Genomic DNA, 18,711 nt, shown 5'->3' with positions numbered 1-18,711 from the left:
AGGCTCTCCACACCACTGGAGTCAAGCTATACAGGCTGATGAAGGCTGATAGCCAGAAACCAAGTCCTTGGATGCTTGATTCCGGTCTGGGAAAGACATGGCTTGGTAGTTCGAACTGGACTGTTCCCATGAGGCACAGGGTCAGAGCTGATTTGCATATAGCCAGTGTCTAACCCAGGGTGGTGTGGAGTGCAATAAACGATGGATTTAGGCCCAGATCCTTGTACTGGGGTGAATGTATGACATTGTTCAACATTCTGTCCATCAACTTTGTTTTTTGCAATTTTCACCCCGAGTGGGCTGGGTATGCTCAGACGTGAGTCCCAGGCTCTCCACACCACTGGAGTCAAGCTATCTAGGCTGATGAAGGCTGATAGCCAGAAACCGGTCCTTGGATGCTTGATTCCGGTCTGGGAAAGACATGGCTTGGTAGTTCGGACTGGACTGTTCCCATGAGGCACAGGGTCAGAGCTGATTTGCATATAGCCAGTGTCTAACCCAGGGTGGTGTGGAGTGCAAGAAAACGATGGATTTAGGCCCAGATCCGTGTACTGTGGTGAATGTATGACATTGTACTACATTCTGTCCATCAACTTTGTTTTTTGCAATTTTCACCCCTAGTGGGCTGGGTATGCTCAGACGTGAGTCCCAGGCTCTCCACACCACTAGAGTCAAGCTATCCAGGCTGATAGCCAGAAACCAGTCCTTGGATGCTTGATTCCGGTCTGGGAAAGACATGGCTTGGTATTTCGGACTGGACTGTTCCCATGAGGCACAGGGTCAGAGCTGATTTGCATATAGCCAGTGTCTAACCCAGGGTGGTGTGGACTGCAAAAAAACGATTTATTTAGGCCCAGATCCTTGTGCTGGAGTGAATGCATGACATTGTTCTACATTCTGTCCATCACCTGTGTTTTTTGCAATTTTCACCCCGAGTGGGCTGGGTATGCTCAGATGTGAGTCCCAGGCTCTCCACACCACTGGAGTCAAGCTATCCAGGCTGATGAAGGCTGATAGCCAGAAACCGGTCCTTGGATGCTTGATTCCGGTCTGGGAAAGACATGGCTTGGTAGTTCGGACTGGAATGTTCCCATGAGGCACAGGGTCAGAGCTGATTTGCATATAGCCAGTGTCTAACCCAGGGTGGTGTGGAGTGCAAAAAAACGATGGATTTAGGCCCAGATCCTTGTACTGGGGTGAATGTATGACATTGTTCTACACTCTGTCCATCACCTGTGTTTTTTGCAATTTTCACCCCGAGTGTGCTGGGTATGCTCAGACGTGAGTCCCAGGCTCTCAACACCACTGGAGTCAAGCTATCCAGGCTGATGAAGGCTGATAGCCAGAAACCGGTCCTTGGATGCTTGATTCCAGTCTGGGAAAGACATGGCTTGGTAGTTCGGACTGGACTGTTCCCATGAGGCACAGGGTCAGAGCTGATTTGCATATAGCCAGTGCCTAACCCAGGGTGGTGTGGAGTGCAAAAAAACGACGGATTTAGGCCCAGATCCTTGTACTGGGGTGAATGTATGACATTGTTCTACATTCTGTCCATCAGCTTTGTTTTTTGCAAATTTCACCCCGAGTGGGCTGGGTATTCTCAGACGTGAGTCCCAGGCTCTCCACACCACTGGAGTGAGGCTATCCAGGCTGATGAAGGCTGATAGCCAGAAACCGGTCCTTGGATGCTTGATTCCGGTCTGGGAAAGACATGGCTTGGTAGTTCGGACTGGACTGTTCCCATGAGGCACAGGGTCAGAACTGATTTGCATATAGCCAGTGTCTAACCCAGGGTGTTGTGGAGTGCAAAAAAACTATAGATTTAGGCCCAGATCCTTGTACTGGGGTGAATGTATGACATTGTTCTACACTCTGTCCATCACCTGTTTTTTTTGCAATTTTCACCCCGAGTGGGCTGGGTATGCTCAGTCGTGAGTCCCAGGCTCTCCACACCACTGGAGTCAAGCTATACAGGCTGATGAAGGCTGATAGCCAGAAACCAAGTCCTTGGATGCTTGATTCCGGTCTGGGAAAGACATGGCTTGGTAGTTCGAACTGGACTGTTCCCATGAGGCACAGGGTCAGAGCTGATTTGCATATAGCCAGTGTCTAACCCAGGGTGGTGTGGAGTGCAATAAACGATGGATTTAGGCCCAGATCCTTGTACTGGGGTGAATGTATGACATTGTTCGACATTCTGTCCATCAACTTTGTTTTTTGCAATTTTCACCCCGAGTGGGCTGGGTATGCTCAGACGTGAGTCCCAGGCTCTCCACACCACTGGAGTCAAGCTATCTAGGCTGATGAAGGCTGATAGCCAGAAACCGGTCCTTGGATGCTTGATTCCGGTCTGGGAAAGACATGGCTTGGTAGTTCGGACTGGACTGTTCCCATGAGGCACAGGGTCAGAGCTGATTTGCATATAGCCAGTGTCTAACCCAGGGCGGTGTGGAGTCCAAAAAACGATGGATTTATGCCCAGATCCTTGTACTGGGGTGAATGTATGACATTGTTCGACATTCTGTCCATCAACTTTGTTTTTTGCAATTTTCACCCCGAGTGGGCTGGGTATGCTCAGACGTGAGTCCCAGGCTCTCCACACCACTGAAGTCAAACTATCCAGGCTGATGAAGGCTGATAACCAGAAACCGGTCCTTGGATGCTTGATTCCGGTCTGGGAAAGACATGGCTTGGTAGTTCGGACTGGACTGTTCCCATGAGGCACAGGGTCAGAGCTGATTTGCATATAGCCAGTGTCTAACCCAGGGTGGTGTGGAGTGCAAGAAAACGATGGATTTAGGCCCAGATCCGTGTACTGTGGTGAATGTATGACATTGTACTACATTCTGTCCATCAACTTTGTTTTTTGCAATTTTCACCCCTAGTGGGCTGGGTATGCTCAGACGTGAGTCCCAGGCTCTCCACACCACTAGAGTCAAGCTATCCAGGCTGATAGCCAGAAACCGGTCCTTGGATGCTTGATTCCGGTCTGGGAAAGACATGGCTTGGTATTTCGGACTGGACTGTTCCCATGAGGCACAGGGTCAGAGCTGATTTGCATATAGCCAGTGTCTAACCCAGGGTGGTGTGGACTGCAAAAAAACGATTTATTTAGGCCCAGATCCTTGTGCTAGAGTGAATGCATGACATTGTTCTACATTCTGTCCATCACCTGTGTTTTTTGCAATTTTCACCCCGAGTGGGCTGGGTATGCTCAGATGTGAGTCCCAGGCTCTCCACACCACTGGAGTCAAGCTATCCAGGCTGATGAAGGCTGATAGCCAGAAACCGGTCCTTGGATGCTTGATTCCGGTCTGGGAAAGACATGGCTTGGTAGTTCGGACTGGAATGTTCCCATGAGGCACAGGGTCAGAGCTGATTTGCATATAGCCAGTGTCTAACCCAGGGTGGTGTGGAGTGCAAAAAAACGATGGATTTAGGCCCAGATCCTTGTACTGGGGTGAATGTATGACATTGTTCTACACTCTGTCCATCACCTGTGTTTTTTGCAATTTTCACCCCGAGTGTGCTGGGTATGCTCAGACGTGAGTCCCAGGCTCTCAACACCACTGGAGTCAAGCTATCCAGGCTGATGAAGGCTGATAGCCAGAAACCGGTCCTTGGATGCTTGATTCCAGTCTGGGAAAGACATGGCTTGGTAGTTCGGACTGGACTGTTCCCATGAGGCACAGGGTCAGAGCTGATTTGCATATAGCCAGTGCCTAACCCAGGGTGGTGTGGAGTGCAAAAAAACGACGGATTTAGGCCCAGATCCTTGTACTGGGGTGAATGTATGACATTGTTCTACATTCTGTCCATCAGCTTTGTTTTTTGCAATTTTCACCCGAGTGGGCTGGGTATGCTCAGTCGTGAGTCCCAGGCTCTCCACACCACTGGAGTCAAGCTATAAAGGCTGATGAAGGCTGATAGCCAGAAACCAAGTCCTTGGATGCTTGATTCCGGTCTGGGAAAGACATGGCTTGGTAGTTCGGACTGGACTGTTCCCATGAGGCAGAGGGTCAGAGCTGATTTGCATATAGCCAGTGACTAACCCAGGGTGGTGTGGAGTGCAAAAAAACGATGGATTCAGGCCCAGATCCTTGTACTGGAGTGAATGTATGACATTGTTCTACATTCTGTCCATCACCTTTGTTTTTTGCAATTTTCACTCCGAGTGGGCTGGGTATGCTCAGACGTGAGTCCCAGGCTCTCCACACCACTGGAGTCAAGCTATCCAGGCTGATGAAGGCTGATAGCCAGAAACCGGTCCTTGGATGCTTGATTCCGGTCTGGGAAAGACATGGCTTGGTAGTTCGGACTGGACTGTTCCCATGAGGCACAGGGTCAGAGCTGATTTGCATATACCCAGTGTCTAACCCAGGGTGGTGTGGACTGCAAAAAAACGATGGATTCAGGTGCAGATCCTTGTACTGGAGTGAATGTATGACATTGTTCTACATTCTGTCCATCACCTGTGTTTTTTGCAATTTTCACCCCGAGTGGGCTGGGTATGCTCAGATGTGAGTTCCAGGCTCTCCACACCACTGGAGTCAAGCTATCCAGGCTGATGAAGGCTGATAACCAGAAACCGGTCCTTGGATGCTTGATTCCGGTCTGGGAAAGACATGGCTTGGTAGTTCGGACTGGACTGTTCCCATGAGGCACAGGGTCAGAGCTGATTTGCATATAGCCAGTGTCTAACCCAGGGTGGCGTGGAGTGCAAGAAAACGATGGATTTAGGCCCAGATCCGTGTACTGTGGTGAATGTATGACATTGTACTACATTCTGTCCATCAACTTTGTTTTTTGCAATTTTCACCCCTAGTGGGCTGGGTATGCTCAGACGTGAGTCCCAGGCTCTCCACACCACTAGAGTCAAGCTATCCAGGCTGATAGCCAGAAACCGGTCCTTGGATGCTTGATTCCGGTCTGGGAAAGACATGGCTTGGTAGTTCGGACTGGACTGTTCCCATGAGGCACAGGGTCAGAGCTGATTTGCATATAGCCAGTGTCTAACCCAGGGTGGTGTGGAGTGCAAAAAAACAATGGATTTAGGCCCAGATCCTTGTACTGGGGTGAATGTATGACATTGTTCTACACTCTGTCCATCACCTGTGTTTTTTGCAATTTTCACCCCGAGTGGGCTGGGTATGCTCAGATGTGAGTCCCAGGCTCTCCACATCACTGGAGTCAAGCTATAAAGGCTGATGAAGGCTGATAGCCAGAAACCGGTCCTTGGATGCTTGATTCCGGTCTGGGAAAGACATGGCTTGGTAGTTCGGACTGGACTGTTCCCATGAGGCACAGGGTCAGAGCTGATTTGCATATAGCCAGTGTCTAACCCAGGGTGGTGTGGACTGCAAAAAAACGATGGATTTAGGCCCAGATCCTTGTGCTGGAGTGAATGTATGACATTGTTCTACATTCTGTCCATCACCTGTGTTTTTTGCAATTTTCACCCAGAGTGGACTGGGTATGCTCAGACGTGAGTCCCAGGCTCTCCACACCACTGGAGTCAAGCTATCCAGGCTGATGAAGGCTGATAGACAGAAACCGGTCCTTGGATGCTTGATTCCGGTCTGGGAAAGACATGGCTTGGTAGTTCGGACTCAACTGTTCCCATGAGGCACAGGGTCAGAGCTGATTTGCATATAGCCAGTGTCTAACCCAGGGTGGTGTGGAGTGCAAAAAAACGATGGATTTAGGCCCAGATCCTTGTACTGGGGTGAATGTATGATGTTGGTCGACATTCTGTCCATCAACTTTGTTTTTTGCAAATTTCACCCCGAGTGGGCTGGGTATGCTCAGACGTGAGTCCCAGGCTCTCCACACCACTGGAGTGAGGCTATCCAGGCTGATGAAGGCTGATAGCCAGAAACCGGTCCTTGGATGCTTGATTCCGGTCTGGGAAAGACATGGCTTGGTAGTTCGGACTGGACTGTTCCCATGAGGCACAGGGTCAGAGCTGATTTGCATATAGTCAGTGTCTAATCCAGGGTGGTGTGAAGTGCAAAAAAATGATGGATTTAGGCCCAGATCCTTGTACTGGGGTGAATGTATGACATTGTTCTACACTCTGTCCATTACCTGTGTTTTTTGCAATTTTCACCCCGAGTGGGCTGGGTATGCTCAGATGTGAGTCCCAGGCTCTCCACACCACTGGAGTCAAGCTATCCAGGCTGATGAAGGCTGATAGCCAGAAACCGGTCCTTGGATGCTTGATTCCGGTCTGGGAAAGACATGGCTTGGTAGTTCGGACTCAACTGTTCCCATGAGGCACAGGGTCAGAGCTGATTTGCATATAGCCAGTGTCTAACCCAGGGTGGTGTGGAGTGCAAAAAAACGATGGATTTAGGCCCAGATCCTTGTACTGGGGTGAATGTATGATGTTGTTCGACATTCTGTCCATCAACTTTGTTTTTTGCAAATTTCACCCCGAGTGGGCTGGGTATGCTCAGACGTGAGTCCCAGGCTCTCCACACCACTGGAGTGAGGCTATCCAGGCTGATGAAGGCTGATAGCCAGAAACCGGTCCTTGGATGCTTGATTCCGGTCTGGGAAAGACATGGCTTGGTAGTTCGGACTGGACTGTTCCCATGAGGCACAGGGTCAGAACTGATTTGCATATAGCCAGTGTCTAACCCAGGGTGTTGTGGAGTGCAAAAAAACTATAGATTTAGGCCCAGATCCTTGTACTGGGGTGAATGTATGACATTGTTCTACACTCTGTCCATCACCTGTTTTTTTTGCAATTTTCACCCCGAGTGGGCTGGGTATGCTCAGTCGTGAGTCCCAGGCTCTCCACACCACTGGAGTCAAGCTATACAGGCTGATGAAGGCTGATAGCCAGAAACCAAGTCCTTGGATGCTTGATTCCGGTCTGGGAAAGACATGGCTTGGTAGTTCGAACTGGACTGTTCCCATGAGGCACAGGGTCAGAGCTGATTTGCATATAGCCAGTGTCTAACCCAGGGTGGTGTGGAGTGCAATAAACGATGGATTTAGGCCCAGATCCTTGTACTGGGGTGAATGTATGACATTGTTCGACATTCTGTCCATCAACTTTGTTTTTTGCAATTTTCACCCCGAGTGGGCTGGGTATGCTCAGACGTGAGTCCCAGGCTCTCCACACCACTGGAGTCAAGCTATCTAGGCTGATGAAGGCTGATAGCCAGAAACCGGTCCTTGGATGCTTGATTCCGGTCTGGGAAAGACATGGCTTGGTAGTTCGGACTGGACTGTTCCCATGAGGCACAGGGTCAGAGCTGATTTGCATATAGCCAGTGTCTAACCCAGGGCGGTGTGGAGTCCAAAAAACGATGGATTTATGCCCAGATCCTTGTACTGGGGTGAATGTATGACAATGTTCGACATTCTGTCCATCAACTTTGTTTTTTGCAATTTTCACCCCGAGTGGGCTGGGTATGCTCAGACGTGAGTCCCAGGCTCTCCACACCACTGAAGTCAAACTATCCAGGCTGATGAAGGCTGATAACCAGAAACCGGTCCTTGGATGCTTGATTCCGGTCTGGGAAAGACATGGCTTGGTAGTTCGGACTGGACTGTTCCCATGAGGCACAGGGTCAGAGCTGATTTGCATATAGCCAGTGTCTAACCCAGGGTGGTGTGGAGTGCAAGAAAACGATGGATTTAGGCACAGATCCGTGTACTGTGGTGAATGTATGACATTGTACTACATTCTGTCCATCAACTTTGTTTTTTGCAATTTTCACCCCTAGTGGGCTGGGTATGCTCAGACGTGAGTCCCAGGCTCTCCACACCACTAGAGTCAAGCTATCCAGGCTGATAGCCAGAAACCGGTCCTTGGATGCTTGATTCCGGTCTGGGAAAGACATGGCTTGGTATTTCGGACTGGACTGTTCCCATGAGGCACAGGGTCAGAGCTGATTTGCATATAGCCAGTGTCTAACCCAGGGTGGTGTGGACTGCAAAAAAAACAATTTATTTAGGCCCAGATCCTTGTGCTGGAGTGAATGTATGACATTGTTCTACATTCTGTCCATCACCTGTGTTTTTTGCAATTTTCACCCCGAGTGGGCTGGGTATGCTCAGATGTGAGTCCCAGGCTCTCCACACCACTGGAGTCAAGCTATCCAGGCTGATGAAGGCTGATAGCCAGAAACCGGTCCTTGGATGCTTGATTCCGGTCTGGGAAAGACATGGCTTGGTAGTTCGGACTGGAATGTTCCCATGAGGCACAGGGTCAGAGCTGATTTGCATATAGCCAGTGTCTAACCCAGGGTGGTGTGGAGTGCAAAAAAACGATGGATTTAGGCCCAGATCCTTGTACTGGGGTGAATGTATGACATTGTTCTACACTCTGTCCATCACCTGTGTTTTTTGCAATTTTCACCCCGAGTGTGCTGGGTATGCTCAGACGTGAGTCCCAGGCTCTCAACACCACTGGAGTCAAGCTATCCAGGCTGATGAAGGCTGATAGCCAGAAACCGGTCCTTGGATGCTTGATTCCAGTCTGGGAAAGACATGGCTTGGTAGTTCGGACTGGACTGTTCCCATGAGGCACAGGGTCAGAGCTGATTTGCATATAGCCAGTGCCTAACCCAGGGTGGTGTGGAGTGCAAAAAAACGACGGATTTAGGCCCAGATCCTTGTACTGGGGTGAATGTATGACATTGTTCTACATTCTGTCCATCAGCTTTGTTTTTTGCAATTTTCACCCGAGTGGGCTGGGTATGCTCAGTCGTGAGTCCCAGGCTCTCCACACCACTGGAGTCAAGCTATAAAGGCTGATGAAGGCTGATAGCCAGAAACCAAGTCCTTGGATGCTTGATTCCGGTCTGGGAAAGACATGGCTTGGTAGTTCGGACTGGACTGTTCCCATGAGGCAGAGGGTCAGAGCTGATTTGCATATAGCCAGTGACTAACCCAGGGTGGTGTGGAGTGCAAAAAAACGATGGATTCAGGCCCAGATCCTTGTACTGGAGTGAATGTATGACATTGTTCTACATTCTGTCCATCACCTTTGTTTTTTGCAATTTTCACTCCGAGTGGGCTGGGTATGCTCAGACGTGAGTCCCAGGCTCTCCACACCACTGAAGCCAAACTATCCAGGCTGATGAAGGCTGATAACCAGAAACCGGTCCTTGGATGCTTGATTCCGGTCTGGGAAAGACATGGCTTGGTAGTTCGGACTGGACTGTTCCCATGAGGCACAGGGTCAGAGCTGATTTGCATATAGCCAGTGTCTAACCCAGGGTGGTGTGGAGTGCAAGAAAATGATGGATTTAGGCCCAGATCCGTGTACTGTGGTGAATGTATGACATTGTACTACATTCTGTCCATTAACTTTGTTTTTTGCAATTTTCACCCCTAGTGGGCTGGGTATGCTCAGACGTGAGTCCCAGGCTCTCCACACCACTAGAGTCAAGCTATCCAGGCTGATAGCCAGAAACCGGTCCTTGGATGCTTGATTCCGGTCTGGGAAAGACATGGCTTGGTATTTCGGACTGGACTGTTCCCATGAGGCACAGGGTCAGAGCTGATTTGCATATAGCCAGTGTCTAACCCAGGGTGGTGTGGACTGCAAAAAAACAATTTATTTAGGCCCAGATCCTTGTGCTGGAGTGAATGCATGACATTGTTCTACATTCTGTCCATCACCTGTGTTTTTTGCAATTTTCACCCCGAGTGGGCTGGGTATGCTCAGATGTGAGTCCCAGGCTCTCCACACCACTGGAGTCAAGCTATCCAGGCTGATGAAGGCTGATAGCCAGAAATCGGTCCTTGGATGCTTGATTCCGGTCTGGGAAAGACATGGCTTGGTAGTTCGGACTGGAATGTTCCCATGAGGCACAGGGTCAGAGCTGATTTGCATATAGCCAGTGTCTAACCCAGGGTGGTGTGGAGGGCAAAAAAACGATGGATTTAGGCCCAGATCCTTGAACTGGGGTGAATGTATGACATTGTTCTACACTCTGTCCATCACCTGTGTTTTTTGCAATTTTCACCCCGAGTGTGCTGGGTATGCTCAGACGTGAGTCCCAGGCTCTCAACACCACTGGAGTCAAGCTATCCAGGCTGATGAAGGCTGATAGCCAGAAACCGGTCCTTGGATGCTTGATTCCAGTCTGGGAAAGACATGGCTTGGTAGTTCGGACTGGACTGTTCCCATGAGGCACAGGGTCAGAGCTGATTTGCATATAGCCAGTGCCTAACCCAGGGTGGTGTGGAGTGCAAAAAAAAGACGGATTTAGGCCCAGATCCTTGTACTGGGGTGAATGTATGACATTGTTCTACATTCTGTCCATCAGCTTTGTTTTTTGCAATTTTCACCCGAGTGGGCTGGGTATGCTCAGTCGTGAGTCCCAGGCTCTCCACACCACTGGAGTCAAGCTATAAAGGCTGATGAAGGCTGATAGCCAGAAACCAAGTCCTTGGATGCTTGATTCCGGTCTGGGAAAGACATGGCTTGGTAGTTCGGACTGGACTGTTCCCATGAGGCAGAGGGTCAGAGCTGATTTGCATATAGCCAGTGACTAACCCAGGGTGGTGTGGAGTGCAAAAAAACGATGGATTCAGGCCCAGATCCTTGTACTGGAGTGAATGTATGACATTGTTCTACATTCTGTCCATCACCTTTGTTTTTTGCAATTTTCACTCCGAGTGGGCTGGGTATGCTCAGACGTGAGTCCCAGGCTCTCCACACCACTGGAGTCAAGCTATCCAGGCTGATGAAGGCTGATAGCCAGAAACCGGTCCTTGGATGCTTGATTCCGGTCTGGGAAAGACATGGCTTGGTAGTTCGGACTGGACTGTTCCCATGAGGCACAGGGTCAGAGCTGCTTTGCATATAGCCAGTGTCTAACCCAGGGTGGTGTGGAGGTCAAGAAAACGATAGATTTAGGCCCAGATCCTTGTACTGTGGTGAATGTATGACATTGTTCTACATTCTGTCCATCAACTTTGTTTTTTGCAATTTTCACCCCTAGTGGGCTGGGTATGCTCAGACGTGAGTCCCAGGCTCTCCACACCACTAGAGTCAAGCTATCCAGGCTGATAGCCAGAAACCGGTCCTTGGATGCTTGATTCCGGTCTGGGAAAGACATGGCTTGGTAGTTCGGACTGGACTGTTCCCATGAGGCACAGGGTCAGAGCTGATTTGCATATACCCAGTGTCTAACCCAGGGTGGTGTGGACTGCAAAAAAACGATGGATTCAGGTGCAGATCCTTGTACTGGAGTGAATGTATGACATTGTTCTACATTCTGTCCATCACCTGTGTTTTTTGCAATTTTCACCCCAAGTGGGCTGGGTATGCTCAGATGTGAGTCCCAGGCTCTCCACACCACTGGAGTCAAGCTATCCAGGCTGATGAAGGCTGATATCCAGAAACCGGTCCTTGGATGCTTGATTCCGGTCTGGGAAAGACATGGCTTGGTAGTTCGGACTGGAATGTTCCCATGAGGCACAGGGTCAGAGCTGATTTGCATATAGCCAGTGTCTAACCCAGGGTGGTGTGGAGTGCAAAAAAACAATGGATTTAGGCCCAGATCCTTGTAATGGGGTCAATGTATGACATAGTTCTACACTCTGTCCATCACCTGTGTTTTTTGCAATTTTCACCCCGAGTGTGCTGGGTATGCTCAGACGTGAGTCCCAGGCTCTCAACACCACTGGAGTCAAGCTATCCAGTCTGATGAAGGCTGATAGCCAGAAACCGGTCCTTGGATGCTTGATTCCAGTCTGGGAAAGACATGGCTTGGTAGTTCGGACTGGACTGTTCCCATGAGGCACAGGGTCAGAGCTGATTTGCATATAGCCAGTGTCTAACCCAGGGTGGTGTGGAGTGCAAAAAAACGATGGATTTAGGCCCAGATCCTTGTACTGGGGTGAATGTATGACATTGTTCTACATTCTGTCCATCAACTTTGTTTTTTGCAATTTTCACCCCGAGGGGGCTGGGTATGCTCAGTCGTGAGTCCCAGGCTCTCCACACCACTGGAGTCAAGCTATAAAGGCTGATGAAGGCTGATAGCCAGAAACCAAGTCCTTGGATGCTTGATTCCTGTCTGGGAAAGACATGGCTTGGTAGTTCGGACTGGACTGTTCCCATGAGGCAGAGGGTCAGAGCTGATTTGCATATAGCCAGTGACTAACCCAGGGTGGTGTGGAGTGCAAAAAAACGATGGATTCAGGCCCAGATCCTTGTACTGGAGTGAATGTATGACATTGTTCTACATTCTGTCCATCAACTGTGTTTTTTGCAATTTTCACCCCGAGTGGGCAGGGTATGCTCAGACATGAGTCCAAGGCTCTACACACCACTGGAGTCAAGCTATAAAGGCTGATTAAGGCTGATAGCCAGAAACCGGTCCTTGGATGCTTGATTCCGGTCTGGGAAAGACATGGCTTGGTAGTTCGGACTGGACTGTTCCCATGAGGCACAGGGTCAGATCTGATTTGCATATAGCCAGTGTCTAACCCAGGGTGGTGTGGACTGCAAAAAAACGATGGATTCAGGCGCAGATCCTTGTACTGGAGTGAATGTATGACATTGTTCTACATTCTGTCCATCACCTGTGTTTTTTGCAATTTTCACCCCGAGTGGGCTGTGTATGCTCAGATGTGAGTCCCAGGCTCTTCACACCACTGGAGTCAAGCTATCCAGGCTGATGAAGGCTGATAGCCAGAAACCGGTCCTTGGATGCTTGATTCTGGTCTGGGTAAGACATGGCTTGGTAGTTCGGACTGGACTGTTCCCATGAGGCACAGGGTCAGAGCTGATTTGCATATAGTCAGTGTCTAATCCAGGGTGGTGTGAAGTGCAAAAAAATGATGGATTTAGGCCCATATCCTTGTACTGGGGTGAATGTATGACATTGTTCTACACTCTGTCCATTACCTGTGTTTTTTGCAATTTTCACCCTGAGTGGGCTGGGTATGCTCAGATGTGAGTCCCAGGCTCTCCACACCACTGGAGTCAAGCTATCCAGGCTGATGAAGGCTGATAGCCAGAAACCGGTCCTTGGATGCTTGATTCCGGTCTGGGAAAGACATGGCTTGGTAGTTCGGACTGGACTGTTCCCATGAGGCATAGGGTCAGAGCTGATTTGCATATAGCCAGTGTCTAACCCAGGGTGGTGTGGAGTGCAAAAAAACAATGGATTTAGGCCCAGATCCTTGTACTGGGGTGAATGTATGACATTGTTCTACACTCTGTCCATCACCTGTGTTTTTTGCAATTTTCACCCCGAGTGGGCTGGGTATGCTCGGACGAGAGTCCCAGGCTCTCCACACCACTGGAGTCAAGCTATAAAGGCTGATGAAGGCTGATAGCCAGAAACCGGTCCTTGGATGCTTGATTCCGGTCTGGGAAAGACATGGCTTGGTAGTTCGGACTGGACTGTTCCCATGAGGCACAGGGTCAGAGCTGATTTGCATATAGCCAGTGTCTAACCCAGGGTGGTGTGGAGTGCAAAACAACAATGGATTTAGGCCCAGATCCTTGTACTGGAGTGAATGTATGACATTGTTCTACATTCTGTCCATCACCTGTGTTTTTTGCAATTTTCACCCCGAGTGGGCTGGGTATGCTCAGATGTGAGTCCCAGGCTCTCCACACCACTGGAGTCAAGCTATCCAGGCTGATGAAGGCTGATAGCCAGAAACCGGTCCTTGGATGCTTGATTCCAGTCTGGGAAAGACATGGCTTGGTAGTTCGGACTGGACTGTTCCCATGAGGCACAGGGTCAGAGCTGATTTGCATATAGCCAGTGTCTAACCCAGGGTGGTGTGGAGTGCAAAGAAACGATGGATTTAGGCCCAGATCCTTGTACTGGGGTGAATGTATGACATTGTTCTACATTCTGTCCATCAGCTTTGTTTTTTGCAATTTTCACCCGAGTGGGCTGGGTATGCTCAGTCGTGAGTCCCAGGCTCTCCACACCACTGGAGTCAAGCTATAAAGGCTGATGAAGGCTGATAGCCAGAAACCAAGTCCTTGGATGCTTGATTCCGGTCTGGGAAAGACATGGCTTGGTAGTTCGGACTGGACTGTTCCCATGAGGCAGAGGGTCAGAGCTGATTTGCATATAGCCAGTGACTAACCCAGGGTGGTGTGGAGTGCAAAAAAACGATGGATTCAGGCCCAGATCCTTGTACTGGAGTGAATGTATGACATTGTTCTACATTCTGTCCATCACCTTTGTTTTTTGCAATTTTCACTCCGAGTGGGCTGGGTATGCTCAGACGTGAGTCCCAGGCTCTCCACACCACTGGAGTCAAGCTATCCAGGCTGATGAAGGCTGATAGCCAGAAACCGGTCCTTGGATGCTTGATTCCGGTCTGGGAAAGACATGGCTTGGTAGTTCGGACTGGACTGTTCCCATGAGGCACAGGGTCAGAGCTGCTTTGCATATAGCCAGTGTCTAACCCAGGGTGGTGTGGAGGTCAAGAAAACGATGGATTTAGGCCCAGATCCTTGTACTGTGGTGTATGTATGACATTGTTCTACATTCTGTCCATCAACTTTGTTTTTTGCAATTTTCACCCCTAGTGGGCTGGGTATGCTCAGACGTGAGTCCCAGGCTCTCCACACCACTAGAGTCAAGCTATCCAGGCTGATAGCCAGAAACCGGTCCTTGGATGCTTGATTCCGGTCTGGGAAAGACATGGCTTGGTAGTTCGGACTGGACTGTTCCCATGAGGCACAGGGTCAGAGCTGATTTGCATATAGCCAGTGTCTAACCCAGGGTGGGATGGACTGCAAAAAAACGATGGATTCAGGTGCAGATCCTTGTACTGGAGTGAATGTATGACATTGTTCTACATTCTGTCCATCACCTGTGTTTTTTGCAATTTTCACCCCGAGTGGGCTGGGTATGCTCAGATGTGAGTCCCAGGCTCTCCACACCACTGGAGTCAAGCTATCCAGGCTGATGAAGGCTGATAGCCAGAAACCGGTCCTTGGATGCTTGATTCCAGTCTGGGAAAGACATGGCTTGGTAGTTCGGACTGGACTGTTCTCATGAGGCACAGGGTCAGAGCTGATTTGCATATAGCCAGTGTCTAACCCAGGGTGGTGTGGAGTGCATTAAAACGATGGATTTAGGCCCAGATCCTTGTACTGGGGTGAATGTATGACATTGTTCTACATTCTGTCCATCAACTTTGTTTTTTGCAATTTTCACCCCGAGTGGGCTGGGTATGCTCAGTCGTGAGTCCCAGGCTCTCCACACCACTGGAGTCAAGCTATAAAGGCTGATGAAGGCTGATAGCCAGAAACCGGTCCTTGGATGCTTGATTCCAGTCTGGGAAAGACATGGCTTGGTAGTTCGGACTGGACTGTTCCCATGAGGCAGAGGGTCAGAGCTGATTTGCATATAGCCAGTGACTAACCCAGGGTGGTGTGGAGTGCAAAAAAACGATGGATTCAGGCCCAGATCCTTGTACTGGAGTGAATGTATGACATTGTTCTACATTCTGTCCATCACCTGTGTTTTTTGCAATTTTCACCCCGAGTGGGCAGGGTATGCTCAGACATGAGTCCAAGGCTCTACACACCACTGGAGTCAAGCTATAAAGGCTGATTAAGGCTGATAGCCGGAAACCGGTCCTTGGATGCTTGATTCCGGTCTGGGAAAGACATGGCTTGGTAGTTCGGACTGGACTGTTCCCATGAGGCACAGGGTCAGAGCTGATTTGCATATAGCCAGTGTCTAACCCAGGGTGGTGTGGACTGCAAAAAAACGATGGATTCAGGCGCAGATCCTTGTACTGGAGTGAATGTATGACATTGTTCTACATTCTGTCCATCACCTGTGTTTTTTGCAATTTTCACCCCGAGTGGGCTGGGTATGCTCAGATGTGAGTCCCAGGCTCTTCACACCACTGGAGTCAAGCTATCCAGGCTGATGAAGGCTGATAGCCAGAAACCGGTCCTTGGATGCTTGATTCCGGTCTGGGTAAGACATGGCTTGGTAGTTCCGACTGGACTGTTCCCATGAGGCACAGGGTCAGAGCTGATTTGCATATAGTCAGTGTCTAATCCAGGGTGGTGTGAAGTGCAAAAAAATGATGGATTTAGGCCCATATCCTTGTACTGGGGTGAATGTATGACATTGTTCTACACTCTGTCCATTACCTGTGTTTTTTGCAATTTTCACCCCGAGTGGGCTGGGTATGCTCAGATGTGAGTCCCAGGCTCTCCACACCACTGGAGTCAAGCTATCCAGGCTGATGAAGGCTGATAGCCAGACACCGGTCCTTGGATGCTTGATTCCGGTCTGGGAAAGACATGGCTTGGTAGTTCGGACTGGACTGTTCCCATGAGGCACAGGGTCAGAGCTGATTTGCATATAGCCAGTGTCTAACCCAGGGTGGTGTGGAGTGCAAAAAAACGATGGATTTAGGCCCAGATCCTTGTACTGGGGTGAATGTATGACATTGTTCTACACTCTGTCCATCACCTGTGTTTTTTGCAATTTTCACCCCGAGTGGGCTGGGTATGCTCGGACGTGAGTCCCAGGCTCTCCACACCACTGGAGTCAAGCTATAAAGGCTGATGAAGGCTGATAGCCAGAAACCGGTCCTTGGATGCTTGATTCCGGTCTGGGAAAGACATGGCTTGGTAGTTCGGACTGGACTGTTCCCATGAGGCACAGGGTCAGAGCTGATTTGCATATAGCCAGTGTCTAACCCAGGGTGGTGTGGAGTGCAAAACAACAATGGATTTAGGCCCAGATCCTTGTACTGGAGTGAATGTATGACATTGTTCTACATTCTGTCCATCACCTGTGTTTTTTGCAATTTTCACCCCGAGTGGGCTGGGTATGCTCAGATGTGAGTCCCAGGCTCTCCACACCACTGGAGTCAAGCTATCCAGGCTGATGAAGGCTGATAGCCAGAAACCGGTCCTTGGATGCTTGATTCCGGTCTGGGAAAGACAAGGCTTGATAGCTCGGACTGGACTGTTCCCATGAGGCACAGGGTCAGAGCTGATTTGCATATAGCCAGTGTCTAACCCAGGGTGGTGTGGAGTGCAAAAAAAGATGGATTCAGGCTCAGATCCTTGTACTGGAGTGAATGTATGACATTGTTCTACATTCTGCCCATCAACTTTGTTTTTTGCAATTTTCACCCCGAGTGGGCTGGGTATGCTCAGTCGTGAGTCCCAGGCTCTCCACACCACTGGAGTCAAGCTATAAAGGCTGATGAAGGCTGATAGCCAGAAACCAAGTCCTTGGATGCTTGATTCCGGTCTGGGAAAGACATGGCTTGGTAGTTCGGACTGAACTGTTCCCATGAGGCAGAGGGTCAGAGCTGATTTGCATATAGCCAGTGTCTAACCCAGGGTGGTGTGGAGTGCAAAAAAACGATGGATTCAGGCCAGATCCTTGTACTGGAGTGAATGTATGACATTGTTCTACATTCTGTTCATCACCTGTGTTTTTTGCATTTTTCACCCCGAGTGGGCTGGGTATGCTCAGATGTGAGTCCCAGGCTCTCCACACTACTGGAGTCAAGCTATCCAGGCTGATGAAGGCTGATAGCCAGAAACCGGTCCTTGGATGCTTGATTCCGGTCTGGGAAAGACATGGCTTGGTAGTTCGGACTGGACTGTTCCCATGAGGCACAGGGTCAGAGCTGATTTGCATATAGCCAGTGTCTAACCCAGGGTGGTGTGGACTGCAAAAAAACGATGGATTCAGGCGTAGATCCTTGTACTGGAGTGAATGTATGACATTGTTCTACATTCTGTCCATCACCTGTGTTTTTTGCAATTTTCACCCCGAGTGGGCTGGGTATGCTCAGATGTGAGTCCCAGGCTCTTCACACCACTGGAGTCAAGCTATCCAGGCTGATGAAGGCTGATAGCCAGAAACCGGTCCTTGGATGCTTGATTCCGGTCTGCGTAAGACATGGCTTGGTAGTGCGGACTGGACTGTTCCCATGAGGCACAGGGTCAGAGCTGATTTGTATATAGTCAGTGTCTAATCCAGGGTGGTGTGAAGTGCAAAAAAATGATGGATTTAGGCCCAGATCCTTGTACTGGGGTGAATGTATGACATTGTTCTACACTCTGTCCATCACCTGTGTTTTTTGCAATTTTCACCCCGAGTGGGCTGGGTATGCTCAGACGTGAGTCCCAGGCTCTCCACACCACTGGAGTCAAGCTATCCAGGCTGATGAAGGCTGATAGCCAGAAACCGGTCCTTGGATGCTTGATTCCGGTCTGGGAAAGACATGGCTTGGTAGTTCGGACTGGACTGTTCCCATGAGGCACAGGGTCAGAGCTGTTTTGCATATAGCCAGTGTCTAACCCAGGGTGGTGTGGAGTGCAAGAAAACGATGGATTTAGGCCCAGATCCTTGTACTGTGGTGAATGTATGACATTGTTCTACATTCTGTCCATCAACTTTGTTTTTTGCAATTTTCACCCCTAGTGGGCTGGGTATGCTCAGACGTGAGTCCCAGGCTCTCCACACCACTAGAGTCAAGCTATCCAGGCTGATAGCCAGAAACCGGTCCTTGGATGCTTGATTCCGGTCTGGGAAAGACATGGCTTGGTAGTTCGGACTGGACTGTTCCCATGAGGCACAGGGTCAGAGCTGATTTGCATATAGCCAGTGTCTAACCCAGGGTGGTGTGGAGTGCAAAAAAACGATGGATTTAGGCCCAGATCCTTGTACTGGGGTGAATGTATGACATTGTTCTACACTCTGTCCATCA

This window comes from Lissotriton helveticus, chromosome 4_1 (genome assembly GCF_964261635.1).
Source record: "Lissotriton helveticus chromosome 4_1, aLisHel1.1, whole genome shotgun sequence".
In the NCBI taxonomy this organism is placed as follows: domain Eukaryota; kingdom Metazoa; phylum Chordata; class Amphibia; order Caudata; family Salamandridae; genus Lissotriton; species Lissotriton helveticus.
The sequence above is the reverse complement of the archived record's forward strand: the minus strand, read 5'-3'. Positions refer to the sequence as shown.